The 14222-nt window shown below is 44.9% G+C and overlaps 1 pseudogene; it reads left to right on the top strand.

The window, feature by feature from the left end:
- The window catches only part of LOC146209441 (lipase member M-like), an 83520-nt pseudogene that overhangs the window by 33771 nt on the left and 35527 nt on the right, over positions 1-14222 (top strand).

Here is a 14222-nt window from a genome sequence, read left to right as displayed (position 1 = left end):
CTCCTCCGGGGAAGAGTGACGCCCAGACATAGAGACAAGGGATGATGCCGAGCAAGAAGCGGCTCGTGCTTGGGCTCGCAAGTGGACACAGCCGGGTATTCGACACTCGTCCTCCGGCAAATAAAACCTCGCTTGCAACAACATTACAGTTTTGTAGTCTGGCAGATAAGACTGGACCTTAATAATTTATTTCCGAAATTTCAGAGTCCTAGACGCATTCCTTATTTCAAAAGAAGCGACTAAATTTGACACCGCGAAGCTCCTCCCACCAACAGCGATCGCCATGTTGAAACGTTTGATGACGTCACAGAGGGATACCGGCCACCGCATGATGTGCTGGTGTGCCGGCGCCGATAAGTTGCCGATACACTGTACTGTGTTCGCGCCTGCTAAGATGACCCACAATTAGTATACTCAACAAGTTTCTGAAATGTGAACACAGACTGTAGTGAAGCGCTATTATTTCTTGCCTAGACATACACCTTCGGCGCGTCCGCCACCATCATTCGATAGCAGAACTGCCCCCACCGCCGTATACACATGTGTGCCGGCCGTGCCCATCGCGCAAGCCGTCCACGTAAGTGAAGATACCTTTCGCCAGCTTCCGAAAAGCATGCTAAAATGTGTTTTTCTGGTAATAATAGTAATATTAGGCAGTCAAAAAAGCAGTTAAAAAAATGAACGCTTCTTGTGAAATGCCGAACATTATGATGGGAATTCCTCACAGCCGGTGCGGTTCCCGTGTTCTTGTAGGCTAGTTCCACTGGTAAGGCTTCGCAAAAAATAATAATTTTCTTTACTACGAAAGAGTGGTGTTCAAAGTAAAGAAGTTTTATGATCAAGAGGTCCATTTACTGAAACGCAAAATGCTTGCAAAATGCTCAGAAAGGCAACAACAAAAACTGGACGCGAATTGCGTGTGTAAGTTCTATGCAAAACACGGGTCAGGAACCTAGAAGATCCGCCATTTATTGATGAGAAGGGTGCTACAGCAAAACAACGGAGAAAAAGGGAAGAGATGTAGTACGTTGATACGCCAAGGAAAAGTTGGCAGTGAATAATCTCATCCTGCAAAGTCCAGTATAAATATCTGAGTATCAGGAACAATTTCTGGTAAACGCGGATGACTAAAGGGGTAGTTTAAGGAGAGAAGACAAATGAAGGCAGGAAAACATTGACATCATTAAATATCTCAGCGACGACATAAATCTGTTTAGAGGCGATGCCGATAATACACTATTGGGGAATTCAACGGCCATATCAAGGACCTGAATGGATACATTAAGTGCAATGGGGAGGTAAGGCTAAACCTATTTGAGTGGCATAAACTAGTTATTATAAAGAGACAAAATATATGTGAGGAAAAACTCCCGTTGGAATTACGGAATAGGAGACGACCGGTAACTATTGCTTAATGTCGCAGAAATATTATGGCCAATTCACTAAGATGGAAGTATATAGGAGGAGCTGTACAGTCAGGGAAGTGATCATAAACATGTTATTCTACAATCAGTAGCCCTGTTCAAGAGAGTTACAAAGCAATAACAATAAACAAACAAGAGTATAAACAGCACTAGTAGCAGCTAGTAAAGACAAAGGAGGACAGACATTTTCCTTGGAAAAATGGGGTTATAATCCGGTAGCGCTACTCATAAGTAAGAAATTAACAAAATAAAAGTAGCATTCCGCTGGTATTGACAGAGAGAGTCACGGAGCTGGTGAAGCTGGGAAATCAAGGAAGCCATTGAACAACGACTGGCAGCTTCAGAAGAACACCGAGAGGCGAAGAAAGTGCAGCTATCAACGGAAGAAACACACCGAAAATAATAATACTGTGTACAAAAGAAAATGTTTTAATAGACGCTCGTCCAAAGAAAAATCAAATAGTACATTGATCATAGGATTGCTAAAATTCATGATGCAGCTAAAGGCGGGCCAAGAAAATTCTGAAACGGTATAAGGTGCTAGGTAAAATAAAAAAATCAGAACTGAATTCTAGATATCGACGGGAAAACTTTGAGGGAGACAAAGTTGTAAGCTGCATTACATCAATTATAGCTGAGTCGCTTAGTAAAAATTGGGTAATGCCACCGCGTGAAGAAGTAACACAAGACAGCAAGAGAGAGTGGGCTTAGAACTTACTAATATGAACTAGAAAAAAAAACGAACGCAAATATTCCCAAGTGCACATCAGCAGGGATAGATGAAAATCCAATCAAGCTGGTTAATGCATTTGGTCCAAGAAGCAAAGAACGCTGCTAAATGTTTTGGAAAGAACCCAAACCATAAGCAAGTTCCGGACAGCTCGTGTCACGGTAAAATGAATTTGAGTTTTAAAGGGAATGAGATATGACGCAAATTAAACCCTACAGGCATATTATGATAACATCTGCTATGTACAGGCTGGGAAGGCAAACGGTGAAATTACAAATGCAGTCATGAATAGAAAGTAATAAGATACTAGAAGATCTTCATAACAGGTTGCAAAATGGTAGGCGAATAAATGGCAATCTATTCGGGCTTACGCAATTCATAGAAATAGCTAGGGTGGAAGCGAGACTTTTGTCTTTAGCATTCCTATTCATAAACTGACATACGGCGAAATAAAGGAGGGAATTCCTATTTAATATACTAAAATATTATTGTATACGTCGTGAGGTGACAGATTTCCTACAGAAAGTATACCGGGTAATAAAGTAGAAACTGCATGTACGGATTAAACGGAAATATCGCAGAGCGGCGCCTGACAGGTTTATGTATGAAGACGATATTGTACTATTAGCAGATAGCCAGGAAGACTTGCAAACTCTAATTCTTGTGGAGAAGAAGGGGACAATCTAGGCTTCTGTTTTAGCCCAATTAACTTGAGTCTGTTAATTTTCAGTGGTTAAATTGGTCAAATGCTCAACTACGAGACCTTTATATACCCGTAGTGGCAGAATATAAATATCTCTTGGTATGCATAAATGAACGGCTGACATGCATGGGGAAAAGCAAGAACAGTATGTTATCATAAAAGGGCGAAAAGATGCCGAGATAATGAAACAGGTCAGTTTGGGGATGCAACCAGTGAAAGGTACTAAGGAGTACCTGGAAAGGAATTATGGTGGCAGGGTTGACATTCGGGAATGCTGTTTGGATCCTAAAGGCAGGTGTACAGTCAAGATAAGAAATAAATAGGAAGGCTACTGGATTATTAGCACTAGATGCCCACAAAAACCCGCAAACGAGGCAGTACAGAGTAATACGATCTAGGCACCGTTTGAAGCACTGGAAACTCAAAATAATATATGATATGAGGGACGATAGTATCAAGTGGGCAGGTAAAATATTGTAATACCTACACCCAAGACGGGTTGACGTGAAATAGAAAAAAAGAACTAGAAAATTAATCAGTAAATAAGCAGGACACAGCTAGTGACGGAGAAATACACTTAACTGGCGGGCGAAAAGAACAGCAGATCAAATTGGATACATTCTGTGGAAGTGACGTCAGAGGAAGAAACCTATCAAAACTGAAAGAGGCAGATCAAAAAATATTTTTTCTTTCATAACTCAATAGGCAGTACCCTACGCCTTGAAGCTATATCTAGATGCCTTAAAAGAGGCAGCCACCGAAAAAAATTAGCCAAGGTGACGCATGTGCAGTGGATGCTAAATCCGTAGACACCGATGAACATCTTGAAAAATGAACATCTGACTCGAATGTGATGTTATCCATCTGGATATCGACGCAGGCGCTGTCACTCTCCCTGAGGCTCTAGTGTTTGAGACACTAGTGGTCGGGGGATGAATATATATGCACGTTAGTAAAAGGTGATTGTAAGATTGCTGGCTGAAAAGCAGGAAGATCACATAGGGTGAGAAGATTAGGAATAGATTCATGTGAAATGAAGAAATAGATATAGGATTAATACCAACATTAAAAAAACAACAACAAAATCATTAGGAGACTTTCAAATTGGGCTAGTTGGTGCAGATAAAACCTCAGCCACGCCCAACTTATTAGGAAAAACTTTAGAGCAGTTCAAAAGAGCCCACAAGGGGCTCACATTTACTCATGAGGTACCTGCAAACAACAACCTACAGTTCCTTGATCTAGCTCTCACTCTTGAACCACATTTATGCTGGCAGTACAAAACGCGCAACGAGAAAGGTCTACTACCGTATGACTCTGCCCATTCAAAGCTGATCAAACGAAATATGGCCATGTCATGTTTAGAGCAGGCCATAAAGAAATCATGTAGCCACAAGATGCAAGAAAGCTTCCATTTGCAGGCAACACGGCTGAGAAAAGCAGGCTATCCGACACCATTGCTCGTTTCAGTGGCGGAAAAAATAATGAGAAGGCCAGTACGAATAAGGGACCAAGACAATGTCAAAGAAAAGAAGAGGCCAGTGGTTATCCCATACGTCCATGCACTTTCCCACAACCTGAAAAAGGTTGCACAAAGACACGACGTAAAAGTCGTTTTTTCCGCACCCAAAAAATTGAAAGCTATGTGCGCGAAAGTAAATGAAGAATACAGTGCCGAGAAAGAGGAGTCATGTGGCGTCAAACATGAGACAAAGTTCGTGGAATGCCGCGAAGGTGTAGTATATAAGATACCGCTATCATGCGGGCGGACGTATGTTGGCCAGACCGGTAGGTGCGTCAATGAGAGGCTCAGAGAACATAGGCGCAACTGCGGTCTTGTCAACTCACCGGGAAATCTGGCAGCTCACTGCGCCAGATGCCAAAAAGAATGCACACCTAACTTTCGGCAGACAGCAATACTGCTCAGTTCAAGGGAGAAACTAATCAGAGAACTGTGGGAAGCATACTGCATACAATCAGGAAAAGAAGGGCCATGTGTAAGCGTACCTTCTATCGAGCTTTCTAATCAAGAAAAAGAATTTTTGGAAATATAGTAACAAGCAGCCAAGTCAGAAGGATAAGGCATGTTCTTTAATGCTGGACAGAACGTTAAAAGATATGTTGCCTTGACGATGTGATCGCGGAATTTTTGTTTTATGTTTTAATTTTGTTTTTTGTTTTGACAATGCCTATACATACATGCACTCAGAAATAAACCTGCAGTTGATAGTTTGCGCACATCTGTTCTGTGTCGTCTCCGATTGTGTCCCAGTTCCTACGTAAGCGCAACAATGCACAGGAATAACAACAAAATCCCATCATTGCGGAACCTGGCACCAACTCGTTTTAAAGGGGACAATCTTGTAATCTGTGAGTCAATTATTTTGTTTCGCATTACTACACCTAAGCATACTTATATGCACCCCTGAATTTTTTTCATGAGGTTTCCTATGCATGATTGGGGAGGAGTTCTGATTTCCGAGAGAGTGTGAAAATATTCAGCCGTCACAAAAAATGTGAACTAAACAGGCTCACATAAACGTGTCGGTTGAGGACAACCTACTCCCAACGCTTGCGTATGGATTTTCATTTCGCCTTATTATCAACAACCTCTCTTAATGGTGACTAATTACAGAGGCGAGATCGCTGGCGTATATAAATATTGCCTTCTATTGCAGGTTTTCTCCTTGCAGACGATGGCTTCGATGTCTGGGCGATGAACTTCAGAGTCCTTGCCTTATTCTCACCATCAAGAGCTACAGAAAGAGGACGGCAAGTATTGGAAATGGAGGCAAGTTGAGCAGTTATGATACTCGATTTTTATATAGGCTTCGTGCAGGATTTTATCATGTTCATTTTAGTTCGCTGCTAGGGCACACGTTTAGCACCATGGTGGAGTTCCATTGAGTTGCCACGATGAGTCGCTTGATCTTGACTGTTCAGAAAGTTTCAGATTCCCAACTGCGTGATGCGAACACATGTGTCTGAGCTCGTAGCCCTTGGTGATCTGCACCACACGGTAAAATGAATTGTTTCGTTTAATTACTTGACAGTTATGTGTACCCAGATTTTGACTAACTTGACTAGGCGAAGGCTATGAGGCAGAATTGATACCATTGCCGTAGGGGCCGACTGATGACCTCAACAGGGGCACCGCAAAAGTAGTGGAAATATTGGCTCACAGAGTTGACCATAGGGGCAGTAGCTGAGCAGGTGAAATACTCAGCAAGCCCGTAATAATATTTTTGGAAAAACACGAGCATGGTGGCAACTGCCACCACACATATCCAAAAAAGAACGCTCCAATCTTCCATATTCATCAATAATTGGCACCGTGAGAGATGTAGAGAAACTTTCTTTTTTGCAGCATACTAATCAAGTACACACAGGGCCCACTGTCCATTCGCTTCTTACGCCCCACAGTTGTAAAGGGAAAGAGCCGGCCATTATGACAGGCGACATTGCGGAAACAGAGACGGGAGCAGCACGTCACAATTAAGTCGATTTACAACCTTGAGTTAATTGTAACCTTAAAATCAAACTATCTGTCTTATTTTTTAATTTTAGTTTGTTGGTTGGTCGGTCGGTCGGTCTGTCGGTCGGTCGATAGTGAGAAGCAGTTTACACAGAAACTTCATGCTGAGTAAAAATGTGAATTTTAGGAATTAAAGCATACTGCGTCTATTGTCCCTGCAGTGTTTGCATAGTTACTGGCTAAGCAGCAATCAGGTGATGAAGAGCGGAAGTCGGGTAAGGGAGAGCCGAAGCCGCGAGAATCATTCTGAAGCGACAGCACTCTGCTCTAACCATGCTCTGCGAAAAGGATTCTACACGAAGCGAATTTTTCTGCCGATATCTGAACTACTCAAGGGTTATACGTAAGATGAGGGTAGCACAAAGGGACATGGAACGAAAAAAGATAGGTGTAACGCTAATTAATTGGAAGCGTGCAGAGTGGATCAGAGAAATAACTGATGAGACTGACATTCTTGTCCAATTAAGAAGAAATGAGCATGTGCAGGTCATGTAGTTCGAAGAGAGGACAGCCGATGGACTTTAAGCGTAACCTATTGGATTCCAATGGAAGGTACCCAAGTAGCACAAAGTGGGCTATCAACATGGGGCCCCGGTGAATCCGATGTAGGCAATGAAGGACAGCCCCGGTGGGCTCAATGTGGGTGCTGCAAGAGGGGCCGGCGTAGGCCTGAAGAGGGCTGTCGACACAGCCCCGATGGGCCCCACTAGGGTCCGATGCAGGCAGCCCTTGCGGGGCTGCCCACATTTTTGTCGCATGGCCAATAGGGCACATCCCGCAAACTCCTCCCTATGGTCCTACTTTGGACCGATTCGGGCAGCCGCTTTGGATGAACATTTGTTTTTATTTCGGTTAGACCCACATATAATGACATAGGACCGATGCTGGTTTTATAACGCAAGCCATACTTGGGCTTGCCAACATTATTCTCATAGGGGTCCGATGCAGGTGCTTTAGGTAAGCCCAAGTCCAAGTTCTCCTAATCAATATGTATGTACATAATTAAGTAAATATTTTATACATATCTGCGCTTTGTAAAAAGCCACCATATTAAATTTTACAATAATTCATAACATTAATCTAGCCTAAATGAAGAAATGAGCATGTGTGGTGACGTGGGTTCTGAACAGCAATATTTTGCTGAGAGTTGCCGGCTGTCCACAGCAACCGCATAAGGAGAAACAGTTAGCAATCAGCATGTTTTTGTATTTTTAGCGCAATTCGCATGAGCGCGAGAACTAAAGCCATGTAATATTTCAAATGACTCAAAAGGGCAACAACTGTTGTACAAGTCATCTATATTAGTAATTTAGGGCAGCATCTAATAAAGATAAAGGTTGGAAAGAATGATTGCACAATTGCACTCACGCCTTCTAGCCCCATTATGGCCGATGTGGGACCTACAGCAGTTTTTCGTGCGCAGCCCTAATTGGGCTGGGTGTTCTTCAACCTCAAGCCCACTTGCTGTTGCACGAACCTTCAAATTTCTCACAAGGGGCCGATTTTGGTATCATGTGGCAAGCCCGCCTTCCAGCACCATTACTGTCAATGTGGGATATAAAGCTGTTTTGTGCGGGCAGCCCCAGTTGGGCTGAGTGTTGTTTTTGAACCTAGAGCCCACCTGATGCTGCACGTGCTTTCAAATTCTCCAGAAGGCACCGATTTTGCTATCTTGTGGGCACGCCCGCCTTCCAGCCCCATTACAGACGATGGGGGACCTAAAGCGGTTTAGCTAAGGCTGCCTCATTTGGGCTTCACGAGAGCTTGTCATAATTGAGCTCGTAATCATATTTCACCTGCCCTCAAGTAAACTGCAAGGGGCTGATTGGGGCAGCATGTGGGTACGTCAGTATTTTTTTTTGCCCCACTACGGCCGATGTAGGTCCCACAAAGATTTATTGGGGGCGGCCTCATTTCAGATCTTTGTGGGCTTTCTCATAAAGAGCTCACAATTAGGTTTGATTGCCCTCAAATATCCGAAAAGGGACCCTTGTGGTCTGGATGCAGGAATATATGGTCTGCATTATCTCATAAATGCTGCGCTGCTTAGTTCTACTCGAACAAAGGAACTGCACAAACGCTGAGGTTAAGTTCATTTGCCTGTCTACGATTAAGCAGCGCAGTATTTATGAGATGTTCCAACTAGCCCAGTCCAAGCAATTCTTAGCTCTGCATTAGTTCGAGCAACGCCGCTATGGGACCCACGCAGCATGAACAGGGGCACGTCCAAATGGGGCTTGCCCGCTTTTGCCCCATCGGGGACTAATGCAGGTTTTATGATGGTTGCCCCAACCTCACTTGCCCATATCGGACCTACTAGGGCCCCACATTCTGTGCTACCTGGGAAGTGCATATTGTTACGAAGCTGCAAGCCGATGAAAGCAGGAGAGCAGAGGACAGAGAAATGGTCGATGACAGTGAGATGACTTTATGAATTGTCGCGTCTGTCGCGAGTGCTCCTGTCCGGGCCACCACCCGCTTCTTTTTCCTTGATAATCTGTAACACGCCCCGGGGCCACCGAGTGATCGCCCCGATTGTTGACTAGGAAGCTCACCGATGTTGATGAATGCATGATATGAGGATCGACATGTCTGGATGCTTGAGGAAGAGAAAGAAGGAAGAGTAGAACGGCTTGCCGGCACGATGATTCCCGATGAACCTTGGCCCACGACACTCTCGGGCCACATGTTGCCACGACTAGATGGCGGAGGCCAAGACAAGCACCGCATTGCATATGCAGGGGAGGATGTCTTAAAGTGTGACGGTGTCGTGGGTCGTGGGCTCTTTGGTCGCCGCATCTGGTCAGTGGAGTCACATATGGTTATTCGGGCCTCTTCTTGTGGTCATGTGTGCCCCCCCCCCCCCCCATCTCGGGTCAGTCTCTCTTTCTTCGTGTCTGCTGGTCGGAGCGGGGGGCAAGCCGGTGAAAACAGGAGAACAGAGGACAGAGAGATGATCGATGACAGTGAGATGACGTTTAATGAATTGTTGCCGGGCCCAGCACGAATGCTCTTGTCCGCTTCTTTTACCGTGATCGTTCATAACAATATATACAGCAGTCCAGCTGCAGCATCAGGCAGAATATCTCAATGGCCACCGAGAAATGCGGATGGCATAGGCAGCTGAGAACAGTTAGGGTGAAGTGAGTTTCGCAGTGCCCAGCTGACATTTGTCCTCAACGATCCAAGCCTTTCGGAACACTTGGGAGAAAAGAGTACTTGCGGGTTCGGCAGGAAGAATGTTTTGTTGCACAATTGCAGCTTTCGCCACAATGTGCACTTCAAGTTAATGTCCTATCTTAATTTGAGCAGACACGCAAGCAGAAAGCTGGAATTCAAATGTTTTTCAACATTTCTCTGATATCCAAGGATACCAAAAAAAGGCCACCCTGGCAAACGTCTCCAGTATTCGTTATCACCCTATACTGGCGCCTGTTGTCCTTGTACGTCATTGAACGACTCATGGCTGAAACGACCAAGCCAAAGCCGAGTTTTTGTATTTATTGCGCCGTCAGAACACTGTAAATATAGACCGCCGGTGCCCTCTGTGGTTAAACACAACGGGTCCATTAATGGGGATTAACAACACCCCACGCGGTTCACTCAACGCCTTACCATCACCTTTGAATCTAACCAGAGCAGAATAGCCAGTTGACTACCGGTCCCAGTTTTAGGATTTTGGAGGTCAGTCCTCATTACCTTGCCATAACTAAAGTAATCCAGAAAACTACTTTTTCACTTATTCATGTGTCACGCGTTAAACATTTGGGAAATTAGCAAGGGCTACTGAAATTGCATAGCATAATTTTCATTTTTTTCTTCGGCTGGTTTTACACACTTCATTTTTCGACTCACCTTTCAATGAAGATCACTGTCAGCACAACAATGCAAAGCTCTCTTCCCCCCAAACTGTACGCTGCTACCTACGCCTTCCGTGTCCCCTTTAGCCACAAGAGGCATACGGTAGATTTCCTGATGATGCTTGGAGACGAACTTGGGAGACGATTCTGCCACATGGGACTTGTTATTGTGCCTTCAGGACCATTGTGTATTTGTTGCAGTCAGCTAAAGCGCCGGGTGACAGACCCTTTCTTCGCCCCCTTGTCCTAAGAAGAGCTCGGAAACCCGCAGGTTGTCAAACTGTCATTTAAGCTGGCCGACATGACTGGTTCGGCAATGTTCCAACGGTGTGTGCTTCGCGCTATCCAGTTCTACAGTCCAGTCATATAGGTAGAGTTGTCGACAAGACCTGCGTGAACCTGTGCGGTGTGTGATTTCTTTGTGTCCTCTGCTAACTCTGCGGGAATCGTGATATGTATACGTTGTGTCCTCCCTGTGGTGAAAACCACGACTACAGAGAAAGTGGCATTATCGCTGATATTCTATGAATTTGTATATGGGCCATACTTATTCACTAAGGGCATAAAGGTGATAAGTATTGTATAGAGTATGAGGCAGACAGATGCACCAGCAAGTTATTCTTGCTATTTCTGATAGGCCGAAGCAGCAGCTACCGACTAGCCACAGCTCATCTACACTTCGTCTTCTTCCCACGACACGATGACCGATGATGATTACGCTCAGATCAAGTTCACTCACAGTGCTTACAACCTTCCCCCTCCCGAACGAAAGCGACTATCCTGGTCGCAAATTATATCTGAAGGTCGCCAGTTAAAGCGTTTAAAACACGACACGTGCACAATATCGGTACCGCGAAGCCGACGATCGCGAACAGGCGATGCAGGTGTGACGAGATAGTTTACAGGGAAGGTTTGTTCTAGAACCGTGTACGGGCCAATAAAACGGGCCGAAACTTTTCGCACAAGCCAGGGATGCGAGTTGGTGTCCAGAGTAGCACTTCGTCGCCAGGGCGGAAAGACACTGAGCGATGGGGTCGTATCATACGTGCTTTTCTTAGAAGCTTGAGTGACTTCAGTTTGAAAGCGGCGACGATCAAGGCAGTGGGCGATACGAGACACGAAATGTTAGTGGGAACACGCGGCAGAAGGAGTGGAAGCTGAGAAGAAAGATGCTTCGAGGAAAAGGTAGGGTGGCGGCCATAAACAAGTAAAAACGGAGAGTAAATGGTGGGTCGTTGAACGACAGTGCTGTGGCGAAGGTGATAAAGAGGAATAAAGAGTCCCAGTTGTTGTGCTGAGGGTAAATCTAGGTGGATAGCATATGAGACAGGGTGCGATTAAAGCGTTTTGTGAGGTTATTGGTCTAAGGATGGTAAGGGGACGTAGTTTTTTACACCGTGCCTGAAGAATGAAGTACTGCGGCGAGGACAGTGGAGAAGAACGCCTTGCCACGATCGCTAAGGAGAGGGCGAGGCGCGCCGTGGGGAAGGAGTATGGTGTGGAGGAAGAAGTTGGTGATTTCGGAAACGGAGCCAAACGAAGTGCTGCGGTTTCAGCGTATCGGGTGAGGCGGTCGACGGCAGTAACAACCCACTGGTTGCCAGCTGGAGTCAAAAGCGGGAGTCCATACAAGTCTATTCCGACGACTTTGAAAAGCATGAAAGCACGTGGGAGAGGTTGCAAGAGACGCGCAGGAGACCGCTTGCGTCGTTGACAAGGTATGCAAGACGCTACATATTTCAATACTGAGGTTGAAAGGCCAGGCCAGAAGAAACTACTTTTGATGCGGTGGTAGGATTTGTGGTATCCAAGGTGACCTGCGGTGGGGTCGTCGTGAAAGGCTCGTAGAATATGAGGACGCATGGAAAAGGGAAATACGGGAACCCAGGTGTGGCCCAGTGGGCTGTAGTGTTGTGAAAATGATGTCCTATCTTGTAACTAGAAATTGTTGAGCCGATGACGGAGACGGACGTTTGGAGACCTAATAACGCCGGTTATACTATCAATCAACTTTCGACAGTAAGCGTCAGCACTGTGGGGATGCGCAAGATTGCAGTTTATTGTGGCGTTGCAGCAACAGAGGCGGCGCTCAAAATCTGGATAACTGTAGGATTTTAATGGTGTGACTCCGTTTGAACAAGACAGGAATGCGAGGACATGTGTTGCGATGGCGAAACAATAGGCCAGCCCGAGAGAGCGTCAGCGTCCTTTTACTTCTTGCCTGATTTGTAGGCGACAGTGAAGTCATACTCTTGAAGCCGGAGGATTCACTGCCCGAGACGACCGGACAAATTTTCAAAAAGGGTAACCAGCATAGGGTGTGGTGGTCAGAGACGACCATGAAGTGATGGCCGTAAGGGTAAGGACGAAATTTCTGAACAGCCTAGACGACAGCGAGACACTCTTGCTCGGTTATAGTGTAGTTTCCTTTCGCAGGAGTCAGAGTTCAGCTTGCATAGGCGACATTTTCAGCAGAGGTATCTTGGCATTGTAGAAGGACAGCGCCAATGCCATGGCTACTGGCGCCGGTTTTGCAAAATAGTCGGAGCTTTGTCATCAAAATGGCACAAGACGGGCCCCAAGTCACAGCACGCTTCAGAGTTTCAAATACTTTTTGCAAGTAGGAGACCAGACGAAAGGTATGTCGTTGTGAAGAATCGCATGTAAAGGTGAGGCAATAGAGGCGAAATTGCGGATGAATCTGCGGAAGTATGATGTCAAGCCGAGAAAACTGCGGAAATCTTAAACCCGAGTTGGATGGGGAAAGTGCAGCGCCCTACTGAAAAAATTGTATGTGAGCTGTACAAGAAAGTGTGAGAGCGAATGAGAATGTATAAGAATATGTGAGTTCTTGGTAGATTAAACGTGGATTTATGAGAGCACGTAGAGCCACTGTGCAGGAACGCATGAGATTGTACAAGTTCTTGTGAGTTTGAATGAGCCCATGAGCGAGCTCACAGAAGCACGCACAGCCACTGTGCAAGATTGAATGAGAATGAGCTGGTCACGTATTTGTGCGACTTGTAGAAGCACATGGAGCCAGTGCGTGAACAGATGCTCTAAGAGAGCATGCAAACTACGTGGCCATGTACATGCTTGCATGCTAAAAAATTAGTCGTTGAGACTGTGTAGGTCCTTCCAATATGAAAGAGGTCAAAGTTAGAGCTTTCATATAATGATTACTTCATGATTATTTGCGACAGGTACACTTTTTCATATTTCACAATTTTGGTCTTGGCTTGCAGCACATTTTCAACATTAGTAGAAAAGTGCTTGCTTCCATTCATTATGAAGAAATCTTTATATGACAACATGCACGCTGAGCAACAACTACTCGACATATCAAGCTTACTGTAAAGCAATGTCAAAAGCGAGATACTTCAACTAGATCTAATAGCATCATTTGCTTCTCTTTCAACCGTTCGTTTCTGAAAGTTGGACGCAGCCATAGATGCACGACAAAGGCTGTGTGCACAACATTGATGTGTTGCCTGCCAAGCAGATGACGGTCAAACTGGCGATCAAAATCTCCCTTACATTGTGTTTTGCATATGAATGGAGACAACTCACTATAACTGCACACTATTACCACCATTAGGCATCACAAGTTTGTATGAAGAACTGGCTTGTAGTTTCATCTGTAGAAGGAAAAGTAAATGTGATAGCAGAAATGTGAAAGCCAACTCCAGTACTAAACTTCACGAGCTCATATTCACTTTTAAAGACCACAGAAAGACAATTCTCAAACGACTGAACAGCACTAACAGATGGGATGGGAGAGAAGATGACAACAATTCTGCTTCTTTATCTCCCTTACTATCTTAGAGCACTGTTCACTTAATCGACTCATTATAACCAACCAGCCTGACTCTCTTTTTCAGCACAAGGATAGGCTGAGCAAAACAGCTCCTACAGCCTTTTGAGTTTTGACTTGCACATCTACACCTATATACACCATTTTTAAGTTTCC

Source organism: Amblyomma maculatum, chromosome 1, assembly GCF_055883805.1.
Source record: "Amblyomma maculatum isolate TAMU_Amacu chromosome 1, ASM5588380v1, whole genome shotgun sequence".
Lineage (NCBI taxonomy): Eukaryota > Metazoa > Arthropoda > Arachnida > Ixodida > Ixodidae > Amblyomma > Amblyomma maculatum.
The sequence above is the reverse complement of the archived record's forward strand: the minus strand, read 5'-3'. Positions and strand labels throughout refer to the sequence as shown.